Here is a 25,241-nt window from a genome sequence, read left to right as displayed (position 1 = left end):
TGATCCCCCTAGTAGTAAGGACCTCATCTAACTCCTTTTTGAATATATGTACCTGTAGAAACTCTTATTATCTGTTTTTATTTCTCAATACTGGTTGAGAAATTACAGGCTCCATTACTATAAATCAATATAAATGCCCTAATCTGTCTTCTTAAATTATCCTCAACAAATACAATGTAAACTGGAAATTAACCACCATGTGATTAGATGATTGGGAAGATTCAAAAACGCCCTTAAAATCACTCACAAATTACTTCTCCCAATCATTTCAAGCAGCCTTTTGTTAAAGATCCTCCGAGTTACAAAATGGCATCCATACTGCTGAGTTAAGATCAGGTTAAAGGCAGCTTTTCTTGAGCATCTTTTTGGGCGAGTGATCATTTGGGTGAATTATGGGCGAAATGCAGAAAGTAGTGCCCGGCGATAATCTGGCGCTAGTTTCCATTATAAATAGTATTCTGGGCCTTGCACGAGGATGACCTCATTTTTAAAAAAATAGATCGGGCAATGCAGCTTATTCCTGTATGCCGAAAGTTGCGCTGGCGATAAATGGGCGATAATCGGGTGCGAGTTTCCATTTTTCATTAAATATGGGCGATAGCCTGAATCTGAGCGCTTATACGGATGCTAAATGGGTGATGATGTGCCGAAAATCTAGCTCCATTTGGTATTTAGACAGGAACTCTCCAGCAACACGCCTTGCTGTGGAATTACTCAGTGAAGAAGGAAAGCTGCAAGTTAGTTCCATAATTTCTTTGGTTCTGGATTGTTGATAATCAGTATTAAAACCCACCCTCTTACCTGATAGAACATTCTGCCTATCCGATGAATGTACTGAGGCAGACACAATGAAATCATTTTGGTAGCACGTTTAAAATGTTGTTAACCACATGGGGCTGACTCCTGTATTCTATGCCTTAACTGAGGTAATTGAGCAATAGCGGCCAAAGGGGAAGAAAAAGCATTAACAGCAGAAAGGTAATATAGAATATTCATTAACAGCAACAAGATTTGTACTGGGAAGTCAAAGTGCTTAATCCCCCTTGGCATTTGTGTCGGAATGAGGGCTGCACAACCTGTTGTTACCCTCTCACCCACAGATAGTCTCTGGATACAACTCCCTCTGTCACTGTCGCTGGTGTAACTCGCAGTTCTGGGAGACAAAATTCCAGCACGTTTTTTACAATTAAAGACAAATGAGAACAAACTGTCCTGTAACACAGTTCCCATTGTTTGTGCCTTCGCAATATTGGGCACAAGGAGGACCAGTGCTGTTCTGGCATCCAGGTGTGCTGTGGTCTATGGGAGTGGCAAGGACTGTTATTACATTTTGAAGAGCACACAACAATTGCAGAGCAAGAATTTAACTGATTGAAATGTCAAAATTACATGAATCTGCAGTTGGATAATTGATGGACGTCACACTGATAGATCCTCTGAACATCAACCACCATTATGTCCATCTTGTCTTCGAGGTAACTAGAAGTTGGATGCTCAATCATTTGTCCCCAGACTATGTTCCTGTATATTGAGTTTGCATTGATTAAATCTTGAAAAGAAAGAAAGCCTTGCATTTATATAGCAGCTTTCACAACCTCAGGACATCCCAAAAGAGCTTTACAGCCAATAAGATCTTTTGCATTGTAAGGTTACTAATCTTCAGAAAAACGCAGACCATAAGCTAAAAAATCGATTGATCCAAGCTTTTTAAATTAAGCTGGACAATTAAGAACATTCTGACAAGGACATAAAACTGACTTCATGCATAACAACAATGTAGTTGTTACATGAGGCTTTGAATTTGATTGACCAGGGTGGGAAAAACAGTCACATTGAGTCTGTAATAAGACCAGACAACAAAGGACCCCCACGGAATGCAAATTTTTGGATAACAGCATTCAACATAAGGAAATATCTTTTGCATTGTTGACTCCATGTGCAAACTAGTAGCCATTCAAACTCATCACCAACCAGTTAAACAGATCGATAATCGAATTTCGCCCCTGTGGAAAACTTATTAAAAACCTGGATATAAATACAAGGACACAGACACATAAGCAGGTTAAGCAGAAGCAGGAGGAAGAACACAGGAAGCAACAGCGAGCAGGCATGGAAGGAAAGAAACAGAAGCTGCAGAGAACGGCCAGAAGACGAACTAACAAGGTCATGGAATCAACGACCACAAATCTCTGGTGATTGTATGTCCAGAGTCAAATTTCTCTCAGACGTCTAGCCCTGTAGTTTTAGTCAGTTTTTGCTGTGTAATAAAACTGACACTGGTTGAGCCTAAATTTTGTGCCACATGTTGTCCTTTCCCACTATAAGTTCTGAGGTCTAAGAATCAGAGGAGAGTGAAAAACAAACACCCTACAACGCCCACCTGAGAGAGCAGATGGGGCCTCGGTTTAATTTTCATCCGAAAAATGGTACCTTGGACAGTGCAGCACTCCCTCAGTGTCAGCCTGGATTTTTATGCTCAAATCTCAGCCATGCATGATAATAAACCATGACCCAGGAAAAGGAGTTGGTTGTGCAGGTGTTGGGACATGGGAGTGCTGGGCAGAACCATCGCTCCAAGGAAAATACAGCACATTAGCATGTTATCTCCCCACCCCTCTCTCCTCCTTTAAGAAGCTCCTTGAAACTTACCTCAGCTTCCTGACTCGGAGGTGAGAGTGCTACCAACTGAGCCACGAACGACACTTCTTCCCTCTGCTCTCCCTTCAGCATTGCTGAAGATTGCCAATGGACTGAAATACCCTTTGAGTTTTTCACAACACTATAAGAATTTTTTGCACAATGCAATAATTTCCCAAGGCTGTCTTGAAAGCTGTGATTCATTGTTAATCTGAGTTAACCCAGGAAAATGGTGTGCAATCAACACACTTTGGGGTAGAGCTTGACTTTGTGCAATAGTGTAAAACCGGTGATAGTGAGTCAATAGAATTAAAAATCGGTTGAGAGACGTAAAATGGGCTGCACACTCGCTATTGCCCATGTTACACTAACACACAAAGTCAAGATCAACCCCTTCACTTCCGGCTTCATTTACAATGGATCACAGCTGTTATGTGTTGTGTATCTGTAAAGCATGCACTCCCATGTTCAGCCACCAGGGAGCGCATCCCCTGAAGTCCCAAGGGATCCCAGCATCCCTTGGGAGCACTGTATATAAGCTGGCCCCTAAGGCCTGTTCCTCACTCTGGAGTATCTTTATAAAGACTGAGGTCACTGTTACTTAAACCTCCCTGTGTGCAGTCTCATCTGTGTTAGGAACACAATATTACGTATGTATGTTAATGCATGTACTGTAACATTAGACCACTGAATGTACCTTCACCCTGTATATACCATACCTGTACCACGAGAGGGTGCTACTGCTGCAGACCTAAGGGTCACCTGTACACTGCAGGTAACCAAGTATAAAAGGGAGCTCACCTCTTGGGTGTCCTCACTCCAGAGGCTGCAATAAAGGACTAAGTTCACTGCAGTTCAAATATTATACCTTTACCTCATGGAATCGTTATTAGAGTGCTTGCATATACTACAACTGGCGACCAGGTTACGAATTTTCACGCACAATATGTCTAACCTAAGCAATTTCCAACAATTCACTGATGAGGAAGATTGGGATGCCTTTGTGGAAAGGTTAGAACACTTTTTCATCGCGAATGACCTGGTTTGGGACTCACTGACCTCACTGGCAGACAAGCGCAGAGTCATCCTGTGCAGCAGTTGTGGGTCCAATGTCCACGGCCTCATCAGGGACCTGCTAGCCCCAGCAAAGATGACAACCAAGACTTATGCGAAGCTCATAACTTTAATACAAGAACAACTCAAACCAAAAGAGAGCATGTTTACAGCCAGTCACCGGTTCTACACCCACCGGCGGCCCGAAGACAAAGAAATTGTTAACTATGCTACAGATCTTGGTGGCCACCTCACTGAAGCACTAAGGGACATCTTCGTTATTGGAATCGGCCACGAGAGCCTCCTCCATAAATTGCTCTCTGCGGACACTATGGTCACCCTGCAGAAGGCAATCAAAGTGAGCCAGGCATTCATGATTTCAGTCTGAGACTCCAAAAGGATGATGACTCACACCCAGGACTCTAACCCGATGAGTACAGTGAACTGAATGGCGACTTTCAGAGGCAAGGCTGCTGCCCCGAATCCCGCAACCCTGAGTCCACCACATGGGGCCAACTGGCTAGCCCCGTGCTGGCGCTGTGGAGGAAACCACAGGTCCCACCAGTGCCAATAAAAATACCATACCTGCAAAGGCTGCAACACTAAAGGTCACCTTCAGTGAATGTGTTGAAGAAGTTTCACTCACCGAGTCGCTGAAGAGTTGGCCGATCACCCGGGCTCCAACGCTGATGAAGACGAAGCAGCACAGCATCTGGAAGAGGTGTACGGAGTGTATACCTGCTCCACTGAGAGTTCCCCATGGAAAATGGAAGTAGAAATCAACAGTGTTCCAGTCTCGATGGAGATCAACACAGAGGCGAGCCAATCACTGATGAATCGGATGGCCTTTGAGAAATTCTGGGACAATTCCGTTGAATGACCCAAAATGTCCCCAATACAATCGAAGCTGCTCACTTACACAAAAGACACGATCCCAGTCATGGGCAGCATGGATGTCCAGGAGTCCCATAGCGGCGCGATGCACAAGCTTCCTTTGTGGGTCGCTGCCGGTGGTGGTCCAACGCTGCTGGGAAGAAGATGGATGAAGCAAAGACAAATCTGTTGGAGTGACGAAGGCCTCCAGGTCCCGACGATCGACATCCTATGCAGCCCCAAACTTGGATCCACCGCAGCACCTGAAAATCCTGCCATCTAGCTCGACTGCGTGGCGATGACACAGACTGCACAACTCAACGGTGAGAGGATCCAACCTGAATGACCAGACCTCACCTTCCGGGCTCCAGTGGCAGGATTCTGAGGGAAGAAGATCAGCGCAGAAGGTAGGTTCCTGCCTTGCGTGGCAGAAGCCTACCTTGTGGGGAGAAAGAAGATGGCGCCCGTAACACGAGGCGAAGCACCGAATCAAGATTGCTGTGATCAGACCATGAGGGGCAGTGTTGAGGGAGCAACACATGTTACCGAGCGGCGAACTGGATTGGGGTAAAGATTGCAAGGCCCTCTTAAAGGAGACCGGCGACCCAAAACAATTAAAGGGACAGTTCCACTTTTGGCACAGCGATGCCAGTGATACTAAGGATAAAAGTGTAATTAATGAATGCAGGTTTTTAAATGTACTGTTGAATGGTAATGCCGGCAATGCTAATGGGAGAAATGTAACGAATACATCAAAAAGTGATATAAGTGACAAGTTTGTACTGTTGAACAGTGATGCCAGTAATGCTAACGTAACAAATGTAACTAACAAAGGCAGGTATCTAAATGAAACCATGCATAGAGATACTGATAGCACACAAGAAACCGTTGTAAGTGACAAATGTGAAAATGTAAAGAGATATAACAATGTTGAGTCGGCTAGTTGCGGTCGGAGCCAATGTATCATGTATGCTAAGGATAGAATGAGAAATGATACTGGGTTCTACATGTATACTGACAATGCCAAAGGTAACCCTCCATGGGGAACACCCAGGTCCAGCGGGCTACCTGATCATGTATCCTGTGCTTCCGGGACCAATGTGATGCCCCAGGAAGGGTTCACACACACGCAATGGAAGCATACCCACTGCAGGGACAGTGGTCAATGGAGACCACTGGCAACCTGCCCCAGATCGACCCTACCCCACCCCCCCAGCCTGCAGGGCCAGCACCGGGAGCAAGAGGCCAGTACACTCCAGCGGGACCTGGGATGACCAGACTTCCACCACCTTGAAGGGCAGCAGGGCAACCCTACAGCCCCCATTGGAGGACAAGGAGGCCACACCACCCTGTGGCTCTGCCTACCACTAAAGGCCCTCACCCACCCAATCAACAATGTATGTACCTTACCCATAACAACATGTACTTGCTCCATCACTGCGGAATTCTCCAACAGTGACATACCCACATGGTCTATCTATGGGGCGGGGGGGGAGGGGGGGGAATGGTTGTGTACGGCCATGAACACATGGATCACACCCGGCACCCACACAACCCTCACCACATCCCTCCACTGTCCACTACAGATCACCTCCCCATGTTATGGCAATAAGGACTTAGGAAAGACTTAGGAGTGTTGTTATGTATGTATGTTAATGTATGTACTGTAACACTAGACCACTGAATGTACCTTCAGCCTGTATACATCATACCTGTACTGCTGGAGACCTAAGGGTCACCTGTACAGTGTAGGTAACCAAGTAAAAAAGGGATCTCACCTCTTGGTGTCCTCACTCTAGGAGCTGCAATAAAGGACTAATGTCACTACAGTTCAAGTACTTTACCTTTACCTCATGGAGTCATTATTAGAGTGCTTGCATATACTACAACAGCCATTTTAAACTGAATTTGGTGAGGACCTGAAAACCTAACCCTCTAAATCTAGCGGGGTGCCACAGGGATCAGTGCTGGGCCCTCAACTATTTACAATCTATATTAATGACTTGAATGAGGGGACCGAGTGTAATATAGCCAAGTTTGCTGATGATACAAAGATGGGTGGGAAAGCAAGTTGTGAGGAGGACACAAAAATATCTGCAAAGGGATAGAGACAGGCTAAGTGAGTAGGCATTTGGCAGATGGAGTATAATATAGGAAAGTGAGAGGTTATCCACTTTGGCAGGAAAAATAAAAAGCTAATTATTATTTAAATGGAGAGAGATTACAAAATGTTGTAGTACAGAGGGACCTGGGGTCCTTGTGCATGAAACACAAAAAGTTTGTATGCAGGTACAGCAAGTAGTCAGGAAGACAAATGGAATTTTGGCCTTTATTGCAAGGGGGATGGAGTATAAAAGCAGGGAAGTCCTGCTACAACTGTATAGGGTATTGGTGAGACCACACCGAGAGTATTGCATATAGTTTTAGTCTCCTTATTTAAGGAGGGATATACATGCATTGGAGGCAGTTCAGAGAAGGTTCACTAGGTTGATTCCTGAGATGAAGGGATTGACTTATGAAGACAGGTTGAGCAGGTTGGACCTGTACTCATTCGAGTTCAGAAGAACATAAGAACATAAGAACATAAGAATTAGGAACAGGAGTAGGCCATCTAGCCCCTCGAGTCTGCTTCGCCATTCAAAAAGATCATGGCTGATCTGGCTGTGGACTCAGCTCCACTTACCCGCCCGCTCCTCATAACCCTTAATTACCTAATTGGTTAAAAATCTATCTATCTGTGATTTGAATACATTCAATGAGCTAGCCTCAACTGCTTCCTTGGGCAGAGAATTCCACAGATTCACAACCCTCTGGGAGAAGAAATTCCTTCTCAACTCGGTTTTAAATTGACTCCCCCGTATTTTGAGGTTGTGCCCCCTAGTTCTAGTCTCCCCGACCAGTGGAAACAACCTCTCTGCCTCTATCTTGTCTATCCCTTTCATTATTTTAAATGTTTCTATAAGATCACCCCTCATCCTTCTGAACTACAACAAGTAAAGACCCAGTCTATTCAATCTATCATCATAAGTTAGCCCCCTCATCTCCGGAATCAGCCTAGTGAATCGTCTCTGTACCCCATCCAAAGCTAGTATATCCTCCCTTAAGTAAGGTGACCAAAACTGCATGCAGTACTCCAGGTGCGGCCTCACCAATACCCTGTACAGTTGCAGCAGGACCTCCCTGCTTTTGTACTCTATCCCTCTCGCAATGAAGGCCAACATTCCATTTGCCTTCCTGATTACCTGCTGCACCTGCAAACTAACTTTTTGGGATTTCCAAAAAGAGTTTCATGCACAAGGAGGACCTCATCCATTGTTCCCAGGAGGCTGGTCTGTCGGTCGCCTTCCTATCCCTCGACCAAGAGAAGGCGTTCCACCATGCTCGTTATATCCTCAAAGAATTCCAGTAAATTAGTTAAACATGATTTCCCTTTCATGAATCCATGTTGCGTCTGCTTGATTGCACTGTTCCTATCTAGATGTCCCGCTATTTCTTCCTTAATGATAGCTTCAAGCATTTTCCCCACTACAGATGTTAAACTAACCGGCCTATAGTTCCCTGCCGTTTGTCTACCCCCTTTTTTAAACAGAGGCGTTACATTAGTTGCTTTCCAATCTGCTGGTACCTCCCCAGAATCCAGAGAATTTTGGTAGATTATTACCAATGCATCTGCTATAACTTCCGCCATCTCTTTTAATACCCTGGGATGCATTTCATCAGGACCAGGGGACTTGTCTACCTTGAGTCCCATTAGCCTGTCCAGCACTAGCTCCTTAGTGATAGTGATTGTCTCAAGGTCCTCCCTTCCCACATTCCCGTGACCAACAATTTTTGGCATGGTTTTTGTGTCTTCCACTGCGAAGACCGAAGCAAAATAATTGTTTAAGGTCTCAGCCATTTCAATATTTCCCATTATTAAATCCCCCTTCTCATCTTCAAAGAGACCGACATTTACTTTAGTCACTCTCTTCTGTTTTATATATCGGTAAAAGCTTTTACTATCTGTTTTTATGGTTTGCGCAAGTTTACTTTCGTAATCTATCTTTCCTTTCTTTATTGCTTTCTTAGTCATTCTTTGCTGTCGTTTAAAATTTTCCCAATCTTCTAGTTTCCCATTAACCTTGGCCACCTTATACGCATTGGTTTTTAATTTGATACTCTCCTTTATTTCCTTGGTTATCCACAGCTGGTTATCCCTTCTCTTACCGCCCTTCTTTTTCACTGGAATATATTTTTGTTGAGGACTATGAAAGAACTCCTTAAAAGTCCTGCACTGTTCCTCAATTGTGCCATCGTTTAGTCTGTGTTCCCAGTCTACTTTGGCTAACTCTGCCCTCATCCCACTGTAGTCCCCTTTGTTTAAACATCGTATGCTCGTTTGAGACACTACTTCCTCAGCCTCAATCTGTGTTACAAATTCGACCATACTGTGATCACTCATTCCGAGAGGACCTTTTACGAGGAGATTGTTGATTATTCCTGTCTCATTACACAGGACCAGATCTAAGATAGCTTGCCCCCTTGTAGGTTCTGTAACATACTGTTCAAAGAAACAATCCCGTATGCATTCTATGAATTCCTCCTCCAGGCTACCCTGTGTGATTTGATTTGACCAATCGATATGTAGGTTAAAATCCCCCATGATTACTGCCATTCCTTTTTCACATGCCTCTCTTATTCCCTTGATTATTGTCTGCCCCACCATGAAGTTATTATTTGGGGGCCTATAAACTACGCCCACCAGTGACTTTTTCCCCTTACTATCTCTAATCTCCACCCACAATGATTCAACATTTTGTTCATTGGAGCCAATATCATCTCTCACAACTGCCCTGATATCATCCTTTATTAACAGAGCTACCCCACCTTCTTTCCCTTCTTGTCTATCCTTCCGAATTGTCACATACCCCTGTATGTTTAATTCCCAGTCTTGGCCACCCTGCAGCCACGTTTCTGTAATGGCCACCAAATCATACCCATTTGTAATGATTTGTGCCGTCAACTCATTTACTTTATGCTGCGTGCGTTCAGGTAGAGTGTTTTAATACTAGTTTTTAAACCATAATTTTTAGTTTTGACCCCTCCTGCAGCCCCTTTATATTTATACATATTGTCCCTTCCTATCACCTTGTGGTTTACACTTACCCCAGTGCTACTCTGCTCTGTTGCCTCCTGCCTTTTGCATTCTTTCTTGGGGTCCTGTTCATCTCACCCACTCTAACTAGCTCAGAGCCCTCTCCTGGGTTCCGAATACACCTCACATTGAGGCACCGAGCTTTCAGGCTTGCCTTTTTATTACACTTTGCCCCTTTAGGATTTTGCTGTACATTGATCCTTTTTGGTTTTTCCTTGGGTTTCTCTGCCCTCCACTTTTACTCATCTCCTTTCTGTCTTTTGCTTCTGTCTCCATTTTGTTTCCCTTTGTCTCCCTGCATTGGTTCCCATCCCCCTGCCATGTTAGTTTAACTCCTCCCCAACAGCACTAGCAAACACTCCCCCTCGGACATTGGTTCCGCTCCTGCCCAGGTGCAGACCGTCCGGTTTGTACTGCTCCCACCTCCCCCAGAACCAGTTCCAATGCCCCAGGAATTTGAATCCCTCCCTGCTGCACCACTGCTCAAGCCACGTTTTCATCTGCGCTATCCTGCGATTCCTACTCTGATTAGCACGTGGCACTGGTAGCAATGCCGAGATTACTACTTTTAAGGTCCTAATTTTTAATTTAGCTCCTATGAGAATGAGGTGATCTTATTGAAACATATAAGATAATGAGGGGGCTTGACAAGCTGGATGGAGAGAGGATGTTTCCACTCGTGGGGGAATCTAGAACTAGGGGGCATAGTTTCAGAATAAGGGGCCACCTATTTACAACTGAGATGAGGAGGAATTTCTTCTCTCAGAGGGTTGTAAGTCTATGGAATTCTCTGCCCCAGAGAGCTGTGGTGACTGGGTCACTGAATATATTTAAGGCGGAGATAGACAGATTTTGAACGATAAGGGAGTAAAAGGTTATGGGGAGCAGGTAGGGAAGTGGAGCTGAGCCCAGGATCATGTCTGCCATGATCTTATTGAATGGCGGAGCAGGCTCGATGGGCCAAATGGCCTACTCCTGCTCCTATTTCTTATGTTTTTATATTGATAGAGGGGAATCCTCGGTTGAGGAAAAACAAAGATATATCGTAAGCACTAGTATGGAAAGTAGTATCGTCAGAACAGATGTGATAGAGACGAAGAAACTGGAAGAATGGAATAGAATCCTTACAGGAAACAGGGTGGGAGGAAGTGTAGTCCAGGTGACTGTGGGATTCAGTGGGCTTTTCGTGGATTTGGCTGGGAGTCTGCCATTCAGGACGGAGATGAGGAGACATTTCTTCACTCAGAGGGTGCTGAATCTTTGGAATTCTCTACCCCAGAGGACTGTGAATGCTCAGCCATTGAGTATATTCAAGACAGAAATCGATAGATTTTTGAATATTAAGGGTATCAAGGAATATGTGGATAGTGCGGAAAGGTGGAGTTGAGGTAAAAGATCAGCCATGATCTTAATGAAGGGACTGAATGGCCTACTCCTGCTCCTATTTCTTATGAATACTGAATGGCTAAATTTCAAATTTAAATGAACAGAACTTACTGTTATTACCTTTCTGCTTTTACACTATTAATCAGGTTTAGGATCAAGGCAGCACAGAGATATCAACCATTTTCTGTTATCTCTCCTGAGGTAAACATATCTCTTTTATCTCTGACCTGGTCACACTGCGGGGAAGTTTTCCTCTGTTAATTAGGCACAGACAAATTGTAAATACATTTACAAGTAATTTTGTTGCACTTAGAGCACAGAGGAATTAATCGTCCACGGATAAAAAACAGCTGAGGAAAACAAAAATGGCTAATTCTTTTTTTTATAACATGAGCTGCATCACGTCTTTAAAGACACATTCCAATGACAGCAGAGGGAAAAACAATTGTTTTAAAATACAACAACATGATTGTGTGTACACTGGGTACAGCCATTAAGTGCAGATTGACAAGATTATCTCGCTTCAAATGGCTGTGAGCTGACGTGGAAGTATCTTCCAATTACTTCCCTGAGGGGAATTGTAAAGCACTGGAACTTTATCTGACAGGCCTTCTGGAGAGAACAATTTGAGTGAGGTAGATGGCCACTGCAGCCATATTGAAAGCCATATACGGTATTTTTTTTCTCGTAATGATTACAGGCAGGAAACATATGGTGGACTTGTTAGACGCATTTCCATTGCTAATGATTTTGCTCATTCAAAGTAAAAGAGCAGACTGGAGAATTATTTTAAGTGCCCACACTTACTGTCAGGCAGTGCAACTATAAACTAATTAGGCTGGGAAATTAACCGATGAATTAATAATTTACAATTATTCACTAACACTTTTATGGTTAATAAAAGTGACTGAAGTAATTAAGGAGGAATGTAATATGCCATTTTACTTTATTTCACCATTTCTGTATAGATTCTTATCAAAGGCCCATACATCAACAGAAATCAACCCAAAGTGATACAGATGAAAGCAAAAGAATAGCTATTACAACCTGAAGGGATCACTGACATAAATGCAGTTAATTAATAGTCATTTACCAATGATGACTACTTGGTAATTTATTAAATTAGTGCAACATGACTCACTAAAATCATGAGTATATAGAGAGAGTAAGATGTAGGCCAATAGGTTTCTGATTAGAAATATTTCAAGGTTTTAATGTTTTTTGTGTGGCAGTAGCTCTGTAATCTGTTCTTGCTGCAAGATATAATTTGTTATTCTATCTAATTAATACACATTTTACACTGTGCCATGACGCCCACCATGCTACTCAGGAAGAGTTCCTCATTGCTGCTGACCTTCTAATAATGCTTCAAACCTGTACTGGGAAGTCACCTAATGACTAATGAGTGACTACCCTTCTGGGGAGGGGGAGGCAAACTAGATCTCTTTCAGCTCAGGTTAACTCCAAGGTGTCACGGTTGGTGATTGTCGATTGCGAATGAACAAATCCTCTGTGCCAGGCTTGACAATCTGAAATCTGGATGAGGCAAGGCTGTTGATGATTGACCAGATACCTGGTTCATAGAATAACAGAAAAGAAAGAAAGACTTACATTTATATAGCGCCTTTCATGACCACTGGATGTCTTAAAGCGTTGTACTTTTGAAGTGTGGTCACTGTTGTAATACAGGAAACGTGGCCACCAATCTGCGCACAGCAAGGTGATAACAACCAGAGAATCTGTACTTTTTTGTTATGTTGATTGGCCAGGACACCGGGGATAACTCCCCTGCTCTTCTTCAAAATAGTGCCATGGGATCTTTCATGTCCACCTCGGAGAGCAGACGGCACATCAGTTTAATATCTCATCCAAAAGATGGCATTTTCAACATTGCAGCACTCCCTCAGAGGGTCAGCCTAGATTTATGGGTTCAAGTCTTTGGAGTGGGACTTGAACCCACAACCTTCTGATTCAGAGGCACATGTGCTACCCACTGAGCCACAGTTAACAATAGAAATTGCAGCACAGAAACAGGCCATCTATTTCTTTTTCCGTCATTTACTTATGTAGCTTCCACTTAAATTTATCTATGCTATTCGCCTCCATGTGGCAGCGAGTTCCACATTTTAATCACTCCCTGAATAAAGTAGTTTCTCCTGAATTCTTTGTTGGATTTATTAGTGACTCTTTCATTTATGACTCTGAGTTTTCGATACCCCCACAAGCAGAAACATCTCCTCCATGTCTACCCTATCGAAACTCATCACAATTTTAAAGACCTCTATTTGGTCACCTGGAGAAATGAGCCACATCCTGTTCAATGTTTCCTGATAGTCATAACCTCGCATTAACAGATCCTGAACAGATAGACCTGTCAGTGGGAGCTGAAATTCTTCCCACTGGACTCCATATAGTTCTGATGTCAATGCCGTAATGAATAAGGTGGTCCAAGCTCAAGAAGCAGAAGGACATTTCCCAGTGTCTGACTCTACCACCAATCTGCGACTAGAAGCTTTGGCATAGATAAGTCAAGTGTGTCCCAACAAACGAAGAGTATATACTTCATATCAGCAAAATGAAACTCTCTTGTTGGTTTCGCAGTTATGTTTGCATGTTAGACACAGATGACCAACATACAAAATACATATGAAAAACTTGAGACTTACGAGGCAGTGTTTTTAATTACAGAAGATCATGAATCACATTTGATAAAAAATAGTGGTTTATCCAACCAAAGCAGATCTGTGTGACAAATAGAAAATGGCAACTGCCTTAATCCTCACCTTCAGGCTGCTTCTGCTGAAGAATTGTTTTCCAGCTACATTTTGAAATGTTTCATCTCCCTGTTACATACAATGGAAATTAAAATAGTTACTCCACCAAACATCAAGCACACCAGTGTGAAAGAGAAGGATTAGCCGTCTAAAAGTAACGGTGCAAGTCACATCGGTCAGCAGGATAAGCTGAGGAACAAATCCCTGGCAAAATAATCAGGTTGACAAGGCTGGCATACAGGGTCCAAGAAAGGGCAATCAAGGGAATTAAGGAGACAATGACAGATAGAGTTCAATGTGGGTAAATCATCCACTTTGGACCTGAGAAAGAAATATCGGAATATTTTTAATGAAAAAATGTATTCGTTCTGGGATGTGGGCGTCATTGGCACAGCCAACATTTATTGCCCATCCTTAATTGCCCTTGAGAAGGTGGTGGTGAGCTGTCTCTAGAACTGCGGCAGTCCTTGTAGTGAAAGTACACCCATAGTGCTGTTATGGCGGGAGCTCCAGAATTTTGACGATGATGGAACAGCGGTATATTTCCAAGTCAGGATGGTGTGTAACTTGGAGCGGAACATGCAGGTGATGGTGCTCCATGCAGCTGTTGCCCTTGTCCTTCTAGGTGGTCGAGGTCGAGGGTTTTGGAGGTGCTGCCGAAGAAGCTGTGCATCTTGTAGGTGGTACAAACTGGAGCGATGCTTCACTGGTAGTAGAGGGAGTGAATGTTGAAGGTTTTAGATGGGGTGCCAATCAAGCGGGCTGCTTTGTCCTGGCTGGGGTCGAGCTTCTTATGTGTTGTTGGAGCTGCACTCATCCAATCAAGTGGCGAGTATTCCATCATACTCCTGACTTGTGTCCTGTAGATGGTGGAAAGACTTTGGGGAGTCAGGTGGTGTGACACTTGCTGCAGAATACTCAGCCTCTGTTGCCACAGTATTTATATGACTAGTCCAATTAAGTTTCTGGTCAATGGTGACTCCCAGTTTGTTGATAATGGCGGATTTGGCGATGGTAATATCATTTAATATTAAGCAGAGGTGGTTAAACTCTCACATTTTGGAGAGAGTCATTGCCTGGTACTTGTGTAGCACGAATGTTACTTGTCATTTAACAGCCCAAACCTGAATGTCGTCCAAGTCTTGCTGCATGTGGTCATGGACTGATTCATTTTCGAAGGATTGTGAATGAAATTGAACACTGTGCAATAATCAGCGATCATCCCAACTTCTGACCTTATGATGGAGGGTAGGTAATTGATGAAGCAGCTAATGGCTGGGCTTAGGACACTGTCCTGAGGAACTCCTGCAGTAATGTCCGGGGGCTGGAATGATTGACCTCCAACAACCACAACCATCTTCCTTTGTACTAATTATGACTCCAGTCAGTGGAGAGTTTTCCCCGTGATTCCCATTGACTTCAGTTTTACTAGGGTTCCTTAATGCCACACTCTGTCAAATGCTGCCTTGATGCCAAGGGCAGTCACTCTCACCTCACCTCTGGAATTCAGCTCTTTTGTCCATGTTTGGACCGAGGCTGTGATGAGGTCTGGAGCCGAATGGTCCTGGTGGAACTCAAATTGAGCATCGGTAAGCAGGCTATTCATGAGGAAGTGCCACTTGATAGCACTGTCGATGACACCTTCCATCATTTTGCTGATGATTGAGAGCAGACTGATGGGGTGGTAATTGGCTGGATGGATTTATCCTGCTTTTTGTGGTCAGGACATATCTGGGCAGTTTTCCACATGGTGCCAGTGTTGTAGCTGTACTGGAACAGCTTGGCTAGAGTCACGGATAATTCTGGAGCACAAGTATTCAGTTTGACAACTGGGATGTTGTCGGGGTCCATAGTCTCCAGAGCACTCAGCTCTTTCTTGATATCACGTGGAGTGAATTGAATTGGCTGAAGAGTGGCTTCTGTGATGGTGGGGACCACAGGAGGAGGCTATGGATCATCCACTCAGCACTTCTGGCTAAAGATGGCTGCAAATGCTTCAGCCTTGTCTTTTGCACTTGCATCCTGGGGTCTGCCATCATTGAGAATGGGGATATTCATGGAGCCTCCTTCTCCCATGAATTGTTTAATTGTCCACCACCATTCATGACCGGGTATGGCAGGACTGCAGATCTTTTTTCGCATGCTTCTTCAGCTGTTTAGCATGGATGTAGTCATATTGCAGCTTTCTGGGTTGGTACCTCATTTTTAGGTATGCCTGCTGCTGCTCCTGGCATGCTCTTCTTCACTCTTCATTGAACCTGGGTTTGCCTCCTGGCCTGATGTTAATGTTAGAGTGAGGGATATGTTGGGCCAAGAGTTTACAGATTGGGGTAGAATACAATTCTGCTGGTGCTGATTTCCCACAACGCTCACTGAGGCATACGAAAGAATGAGCCTTAATTAAACATCCATAAGACAAAGGTCCTCCACCAACCTGACCCTGCCACACAACACTGCCCCCCAGTCATCAAGACCCACGGCACATCCCTGGACAATGTGGATCACTTTCAATACCTCGGGAGCCTATTATCAGCAAGGGCAGACATTGACAACAAGGTTCAACATCGCCTCCAGTGCACCAGCGCAGCCTTCGGCTGCCTGAAGAAGAGAGTGTTTGAAGATCAGGCCCTCAAAGCTGGCACAAAGCTTATGGTCTACAGGGCTGTTGTGATACCAGCCCTCCTGTATGGCTCAGAGACGTGGACCATATACAGTAGACATCTCAAATCGCTGGAGAAATACCACCACAATGTCTCCGCAAGATCCTGCAAATCTCCTGGGAGGACAGACGCACCAACATCAGTGTTCTTGATCAGGCCAACATCCCCAGCATCAAAGCACTGACCACACTCAACCAGCTCCATTGAGCAGGCCACATTTTTCACATGCCCGACACAAGACTCCCAAAGCAAGCACTCTACTCGGAACTCCTACATGGCAAATGAGCCCCAAGTAGGCAGTGGAAACATTTCAAGGACACCCTCAAAGCCTCGTTGATAAAGTGCAACATCCCCACCGACACTTGGGTGTCCCTGGCCCAAGACTCCCCCTAAGTGGAGGAAGAGCATCAGGGAGGGCACTGAGCACCTTGAATCTCGTCGGCAAGAGCATGCAGAAAACAAGCACAGGCAGTGGAAGGAATGTGTAGCAAACCAGGCTCCCCATCCTTCCTTTCCTCCAATGATTGTCTGTCCCACTTGTGACAGAGACTGTAGTTCCCGTATTGGACTGTTCAGTCGCCTGAGAACTCACTTTTAGAGTGGAAGCAAGTCTTCCTTGATTTCGAGGGACTGCCTATGACAACACCTCATGGATGCCCAATCTTGAGCTGCTGTATCTGTTTTGAATCCATCCCATTTAGCACGGTGATAATGTCACACAATGGAGGGTGTCTTCAGTGTGAAGACAGGACTTCTAACGCTGCTATCATGGACAGATGGGACAGGTAGATTGGTGAGGGTGTGGTCAAGTAGGATTTTCCCCCGTGTTGGTTCTCTCACCACCTGCGGGCCCAGTTTGGCAGTTATGTCCTTCAGGACTCGGCCTGCTCGGTTAGTAGTGGTGCTCCTGAGCCACTCTTGGTGATGGACATTGAAGTCCCCCATCTAGATTATATTCTGGGTCCTTGGTACTCTCAGTGCTTCTTCCAAGCAAGCGAATGGAAGCAAGTCTTTGTCGATTTCGAGGGACTGCCTAAGGTGATGATGCTTCTTCCAAGTGGTGTTCAACATGGAGGAGTACTGTTGCATCAGCAGAGGGAGGACAGTAGCTGGTAATCAGCAGGAAGTTTCCTTGCCCATGCTTGGCCTGAAACCAAGAGACTTCATGGGGTCCGGAGTCAATATTGAGGACTCCCATGGCCACTCCCTACAGACTGCCACCACCTTGGGTGGATCTGTCAAGGATAGTGATGGCAGATTCTGGGACATTGAGAGAAAGATATGATTCTGTGAGTATGACGATGTCAGGCTGTTGCTTGACTAGTTTATGGGACAGCTTTCTTAATTTTGTCATACGTCCCCAGATCTTAGTGAGGAGGACTTTGCAGGGTCGACTGGGCTGGGTTGCCATTGTTCTGTCTGAAGCTGGTGCCAAGGTCGATGCAGGTGGTCAGTCTAGTTTTATTCTTTCTTGTATAGTTTGTTACAACTGAGTGGCTTGCTAGGCAATTTAGGAGGACAACTAAGAGTCAACCACGTTGCTGTTAGTCTGGAGTCAAATGTAGGCCAGACCGGGTAAGGACAGCAGATTTAGTTTTCTAAAGAGCATTAGTGAACCCGATGGGTTTTTACAACAACCGGGTAGTTTCATGGTCACCAGATTTTTTTAATTGACTGAATTTAAATTCCCCAGCTGCTGTTGTGAGATTTGAAGTCACTTCTCCAGATTATTAGTCCTGTAATTTGACCACTATGATACCTTTCTTGTGGGCAGTTAATGGTTAGAGATGAGGAGCTGTGGAGGGGCAAAAGGATTTGGGTGTCCATGTACATTAATTCCTGACAGCAAGTGCACAAGGACAAAAAGTAATCAAAAAGGTTTTATCTCAAGGGGCTTGGAATACAAAAATCTGACGAAGGGTCATCGACCTAAAACATTAACTCTCCACAGATGCTGCCTGACCTGCTGAGTGTTTCCAACATTTTCTGTTTTTATTTCAGATTCAGCATCTGCAGTATTTTCCTTTTGTAGAAGTGATGCTTCAGTAGTACAGAGTCTTGGTCAGCCTCCGCCTGGCGCACTGCCATCAGCTTTGGTCACCGCACCTCAGGAAGGATATATTCGTCTTGGAAGGGGTACAGGGCAGATTGACCAGAGTGATAATGGGGTTTAAATGGTTAAATTATGAAGACAGCTTGTATAACTTTGGATGTTCTTCACTTGAGTTTAGACAGTTGAGGGGAGATTTAATCAAGGTGTTTAAAATAATAAAGGGATTTGATAGGGTAGGTGTAGAGAAACTATTTCCTCTGGTGGGCGAATCCAGAACAAGGTGGCAAAATCTGAAATTAGAGATAGGCCATTTAGGACTAAAATTAGGAAGCATTCTTTCACATAAAGAGGGTAATTTAAATTTTCATCATTCGGTGAAAAACAAGTGATAGTGAATTCTCAGCCTGTTTTACACCTCTCTCAATTTTCTTGGAGTCAATCATGCTGTGATATATTCACACAGCACAGCAAACACAGCTCCTAACATGGCAGGCAGCTCTCTTGGAAGTCTCCAGAATTGCCTGGTTCTGTTTATTATTAACCCTGCACTTGCAGTACACAATATGTCCACATCCACAGTTTGGAGCTAGAAACATTACAAACTTACAGACATGACACTTCTCCCTCCTTAATGAAAAAGCCATCATAACAAGCATCATACATAACTTTCATGTTTATACATAACACAGGATATAAACTTATTTTTTTCCATATTTAAAATTTAACTTTACCACTTGTTTCCTGTTTCGAAGAGGATACCTTTGCTCTCGAACAAAATCTTCCAAACATGGTGTCAAATCTAAACTCATTCAAGGCTCATCCTGAGGAATGTTTTCCTCCATGGAATTTCACTGATTTTCATTTGAACTCACACTAACTTCAGGCTCTTTGTTTTCCTGACTCGGACTCAGACTTTAATTCTGATTCTCTCCTGGATTTGTTTCCAGTACATTGGATTTAGGATTTGCTACTGGTACATCAAAACTATCTGATGAGTCAGAAATAATTGAATCATTCCCACCTTCAACTCCTTCCATGTCTGTAGGTAAAATATGACCAATATGAACAAACCTAACCTCTCCATTATCAAACATCTTTATCAAATATGTGCGAGGACCACATATCTTCACCATTCTTCCTGGTAACCACGTTAACCATTTATGGTGATGATTCTTCACTCTTACCTTCTGGTTTAATTTCACACTTCTCTCTTTTACTTTACCTCTATCATGATTCTCTTTCTGTCTTAATTGTGTCTCTTCCACGGACTGTGCCAAATTTGGCTTTAACAACGAGAATCTGGTTCGTGGCTGTCGTTTGAGAAACAACTTTGCTGGTGTTCTACAAGTCGTTGTATGAGGAGTATTTCGATATGTAATCAAAACATTAGCCTATTTGTGATCCAATGACAACTGTCGTTTCTTTGGATTTGGTTCTAACATTTGTTTTATGAAGGCACATTTTACAATTTGTACAGTGCGCTCTGCTGCACCATTCAAAGCAGGATGGTATGGTGGAACCTTAATATGTTTCACACCATTTTTGCTCGTGAATTGTGCATATTCTTCTGAACGAAATTGTGGTCCATTATCTGAAACAATTTCTTCAGGGAGGCCAAATAAAGAAAATAATTTTCGTAAAATGTCCAATGTTTTATTGTTGTTATTTTCCATGTTGGAAACACCTCAATCCACTTCGAATGGCTATCAATCACAATGGACAATTGTTGTCCTTCTAACACAGCAAAATCAATATATAGCCTTTGCCACATCCTGGGAGGCCATTTCCATGGCTGTAATGGTACTGGTGGTGGTTGCTTGCTTACCGATTGACATGTCGTACACTGACTCATGATGTACTCTATATCTTTATCAAGACCTGGCCACCATAATTAACTGCATGCATAACTCTTGGTCAAGCACATTCCTAGGTGCTGGACATGGAGGTCTCCTAATAATTTGGACCTGAATTTATTTGGTATAACCATTCTTGCACCCCACATGACACAATTTTTATCGACTGATAATTCATTCCTACGAATGAAGAATGGATATGTATCTTTGTCTGTTACCTGCTTGGGACATCCATTTGCAATATACTCATAAACCTTTGACATCACTGGGTCACATTTGGTTGCTCTACCAATCTCTTCAGCTGTGACTCGAGTTCATCAATGTATGAAAAATAAAACACTTCTTCCCTATCGGGTGTAACTTGTGATGGGGAAGGCAATCTAGACATTGCATCAGCATTACTGTGATCAGCTGATCATCTGTATTCAATATCATATGTATATGCTGACAAAATCAAAGCCCATCTCTGCATTCGGGCTGCAGCTAATGTTGGAACTGGGGACTTTGAATGGAGGATTGCTGTTAGGGGCTTATGGTCCGTAACGATGGTAAACTTACGACCATACAAGTATTTGTAAAACTTCTTGACCCCAAAAATTAATGCCAAAGCTTCCCTTTCAATTTGCGCATAATTACTCTCACTGGCATGAAGCAAAAGCAATTGGTCTCTCCTCCCCGCTACTTAATACATGAGAGATTACAGCCCCAACTCCATATGGAGAGGCATCACATGCTAGCTTAATCTCCTTAGATATGTCATAGTGAACTAACATGGTGCTCTCTACCAATTTGCTTTTACACTACTTGAATGCTGTATCGCATTCTTTTGACCACTTCCAATGGACCTGTTTTTTCAAAAGTTCATTCAGTGGATGTAATACTATAGCCAAATTTGGTAGGAACTTCCCATAATAGTTCAAAAGACCCAAGAATGAATGAAGTTCAGTGACATTCCTGGGAGTGCGTGCATTTCTGATCGCATCCAATTTTTCCATGGTTGGATGTAAAGCCTAAGTACTCCACTGAGTTTTTAAATAACTCACACTTACGAGCAGACACTCGTATTCTGTGCTTCTCTAGCCATTTGAGGACGTCATTCAATATGTTATTATGAATTTGCCGATTTGGTGCTGAAATTAGTATGTCATCCAAATAACATACTACCCCTTCAATACCTTGCAAAATCTGGTTCATCACCCCTTGGAATATGGCAGGGGCAGAAGACACTCCAAACAGTAGCCTATTAAATTGATATAGGCCTAGATGAGTATTTATAGTCAAACATGACTTGGACTCCTCATCTATTTCAAGCTGTAAGTAGGCATTCGTAAGATTCAGTTTTGAGAAGATCTGACCACCTGTCAGTGTTGTGAACAAATCTTCTATATTCGGCAATGTATTGGGGACATTACCCTCTAGAATCTGATTTACGGTTACTTTATAATCACCATACAATCTTACCTTACCATCGGACTTAGGTACAACAACAATGGGTGTAGCCCAATTAGATAGATCTATCTTATAAATAATGTTCTCAGTCTCTAGTCTTTTGAGTTCTTGCTCAACTTTCTTCTTGAGTGCATATGGTATGGAACATGGCTTGGAGTAAACCGATCTAGCATCCTTCTGTACCCTGACACTCGCCTTGAAGCCTTGGATCGGACTGCCCGTTTCGCAGAACATCTTCGGATACTTCTTGATAACCTCATCCGTTGATGAAAATCTCGCCACACAGAAAATCTTACCCCAATCCAGCCTCCGTGAGCTCAACCAATTTCTTCCTGGTAAGGCAGGCTTGTCTCCTTTCACTGCTATTGGAGGCAAGTTCTGAAATTGATCTTTATATTTCACCGGTAGGGTGATACGACCTACCACAGGAATTTTCTCTCCCGAGTAGCCTCGCAGCTCTATCTTGGATTTCTCCAGTTGAAAATCACGCAATTTGTCGCGATATAGTGACTCCGTTAGTACACTCACAGATGCACCCGTGTCAATTTCCATTGATATCTTGAATCCCGCAACATCTATGTGGATTTTGATGCTTTCAGAATTGCTGTCCATTAACCTCGTGCTCCTGATGACGTGTAACTCTAACATCTCCTCATCCTGTTATTCTTCCATGCTGTGTAGTCTCTTGGGATTTCTACTCATAGCTATGAATGCTGGACTCATAGCTTTAAAAACTGGTTTACCCTTCAGTTGGCATGCCTTCGCAAGATGCCCAGTCTTCCTCTAGAAGAAACTCTCTGCCTTCACGTATGGACAACTTTGAGCAATGTGTTGTCCCAGGCACCTATAGCACGATTTTGATGCTCTGTTAGAATTTCCAGTTTCTGAGACTTTGGGCCCCCACCATCTTTTACTTTGAACCTGCAGGTAATTTACCTCGGTTGACTGATGACCGTAATCATTATTTAATTCTCGGGAATATTGTTCGGCCATGCCCATCGACCTCGCTGTCTGGCAAGCAATCTCAAAAGTAAAGTCATCCGTCATAAATAACTTCCTTCTCATCGCATCATTTTTCACCCCACAAACAAAACAAAACCGTAATGCTCGGTTTTGAAAGTTTCCAAAATTATAGTGCATCGATAGCTTTTTTGATGAAACGATGTAATCACTGATATTTTCATCAGCTTTTTGATTCCGAATCACGAAACAATAGCTTGAGCAATTTCTAATGGTTTGGGATTATAGTGCTGCTCCAACTTCATTAAAATCTCTTTAAGCGTTGTGTCCTTTGGCTCGTCAGGCACAAGCAGATTTACAAGAGTGTCATATAATGCTGGACCTGCCTCCGATAAGAAGATCACTCTCTTACGTTCCAACACAGCCCGGTTCTGGACTGCTTTGTCTGGAACTTCAATTATGTTATTTGCAATGAAATACATTTCTAGCCGATCCACATAAGCTTTAAAACATTCCCGGTCGTATTTCCCCAAATGTCCCTTTACACCTGCGGGTGCTGCCATTTTAATTTCTAGCTGTTCACACCGTGTGCTGTATTTTACCTTAGATTTTGTAGCTTTTTTCCAAAGACAGAAACTTCCAAAGTCTCTCTTTCGGCTAGCTGAATCCTTCACTAACAAAATTTAAGATTTAAATCATCCGAAAAATCACATCTCAATCGCCAAACGTGATATATTCACAGGGCACAGCACACACAGCTCCTAACATGGCAGGCAGATCTCTCGGAAGCCTCTGGAAATCTGCCTGGTTCTGTTTATTATTAACCCTGCACTTGCAGTACAAAATACTCGCACATCCACAGTGTGGAGTTACAAACATTACAAGCTTACAGACATTACACATACGAGGTGTAAAACTGGATGCCAATGAATTATCCCCTACTTTATGGTAATGGTAATCTGGAACTCTCTGCCCAAAAGCGTTATCGATGCTGAGTCAATTTAAATTTTCAAGACTGCAACCAATAGATTTTGTTAGGTAAGGGAATCAAGGGATATGTGAAAAGATGGGTAAATGGAATTGAGGTACAGATTACCCATGATATAACAGAATGGCAGAACAAGCTAGAAGAGCTAAGTTTGTTCCTATTCCCCAACCTATATTTGCAACTTTAGAAATTGTGACCATTTTACAGTTTGTTTTGATATCCAGGTCATTAATACAGGCTAGAAACAATATGGCACTAAGAATTGTCCCTTGCAGGAACCCATTCCGTATTCATCCCTCAGACATTGCATAATTGATTATAAATAGGTTAGTACTGGCAATAAAAAAAATGCCATTTGGAAAATCCAGGGTTATAAATGCTTATGAAAGCTGTTTCATATTTTGCATTCCATTCCTTATCGGGTAGAATAGTCTACTCTGATTTGTTGTGGCTTTTATTTTAATCAGAAGTATTTCATGCGAAACTTTGTCAAAACCTTTCTGAAAATCTCCATAAATTATATAATAGAAAGTATCATCATCTAATCACAACAAAGAATTCAAAAAGGTTTGTCAGGAATTATCTTCCCTTCATAAATCCATGTTGTTTTTTTTTTATTGTTATGAAGAAACTCCTCACGTTTTCCCTTTAAAGTAATATTTTGTCTCCGGAAATCTGCCTGGTTCTGTTTATTATTAACCCTGCACTTGCAGTACAAAATACACGCACATCCACAGTGTGGAGTTACAAACATTACAAGCTTACAGACATTACACATACGAGGTGTAAAACTGGATGCCAATGAATTATCCCCTACTTTATGGTAATGGTAATCTGGAACTCTCTGCCCAAAAGCGTTATCGATGCTGAGTCAATTTAAATTTTCAAGACTGCAACCAATAGATTTTGTTAGGTAAGGGAATCAAGGGATATGTGAAAAGATGGGTAAATGGAATTGAGGTACAGATTACCCATGATGTAACATATTAGACTCTTTACCCCTCCTAGGCCCTGTCTGGAAATGACTCAATTTAAAAATTCTCATCCTTGTTTACAAGTATGGCCTCGCCTCTCCCTATTTCTGTAACCTGCTCCAGCCCTACAACTGTCCGAGATTTCTGCGCTCCACCAATTCTGGCCTTTGCACTTTCCCGATTTAATCACTCCACTATTGGCGGTCGTGCCTTCAGCTGCCTTTCCGCTCCTCTACCTCTCTCTCCTCCTTTTGGGCACTCCTTAAAACCTACTTACGGTCCCAATATCTCCATGTGTGGCTTGGTGTCAAATCTGGTTCAATAAAGCTCCCGTGAACAGTCTCGCTAAGTTTTACTACATTATAGGCGCTGTACAAAATGTAAGTTGTTGTTGTAGACTGATTGGTCCAAAGTTGATTGGATCAGTTGTAATTAGGACAGATGAAG

Source organism: Pristiophorus japonicus, chromosome 1 (genome assembly GCF_044704955.1).
Source record: "Pristiophorus japonicus isolate sPriJap1 chromosome 1, sPriJap1.hap1, whole genome shotgun sequence".
NCBI lineage: Eukaryota > Metazoa > Chordata > Chondrichthyes > Pristiophoridae > Pristiophorus > Pristiophorus japonicus.
Note: the sequence above shows the minus strand (reverse complement) of the source record.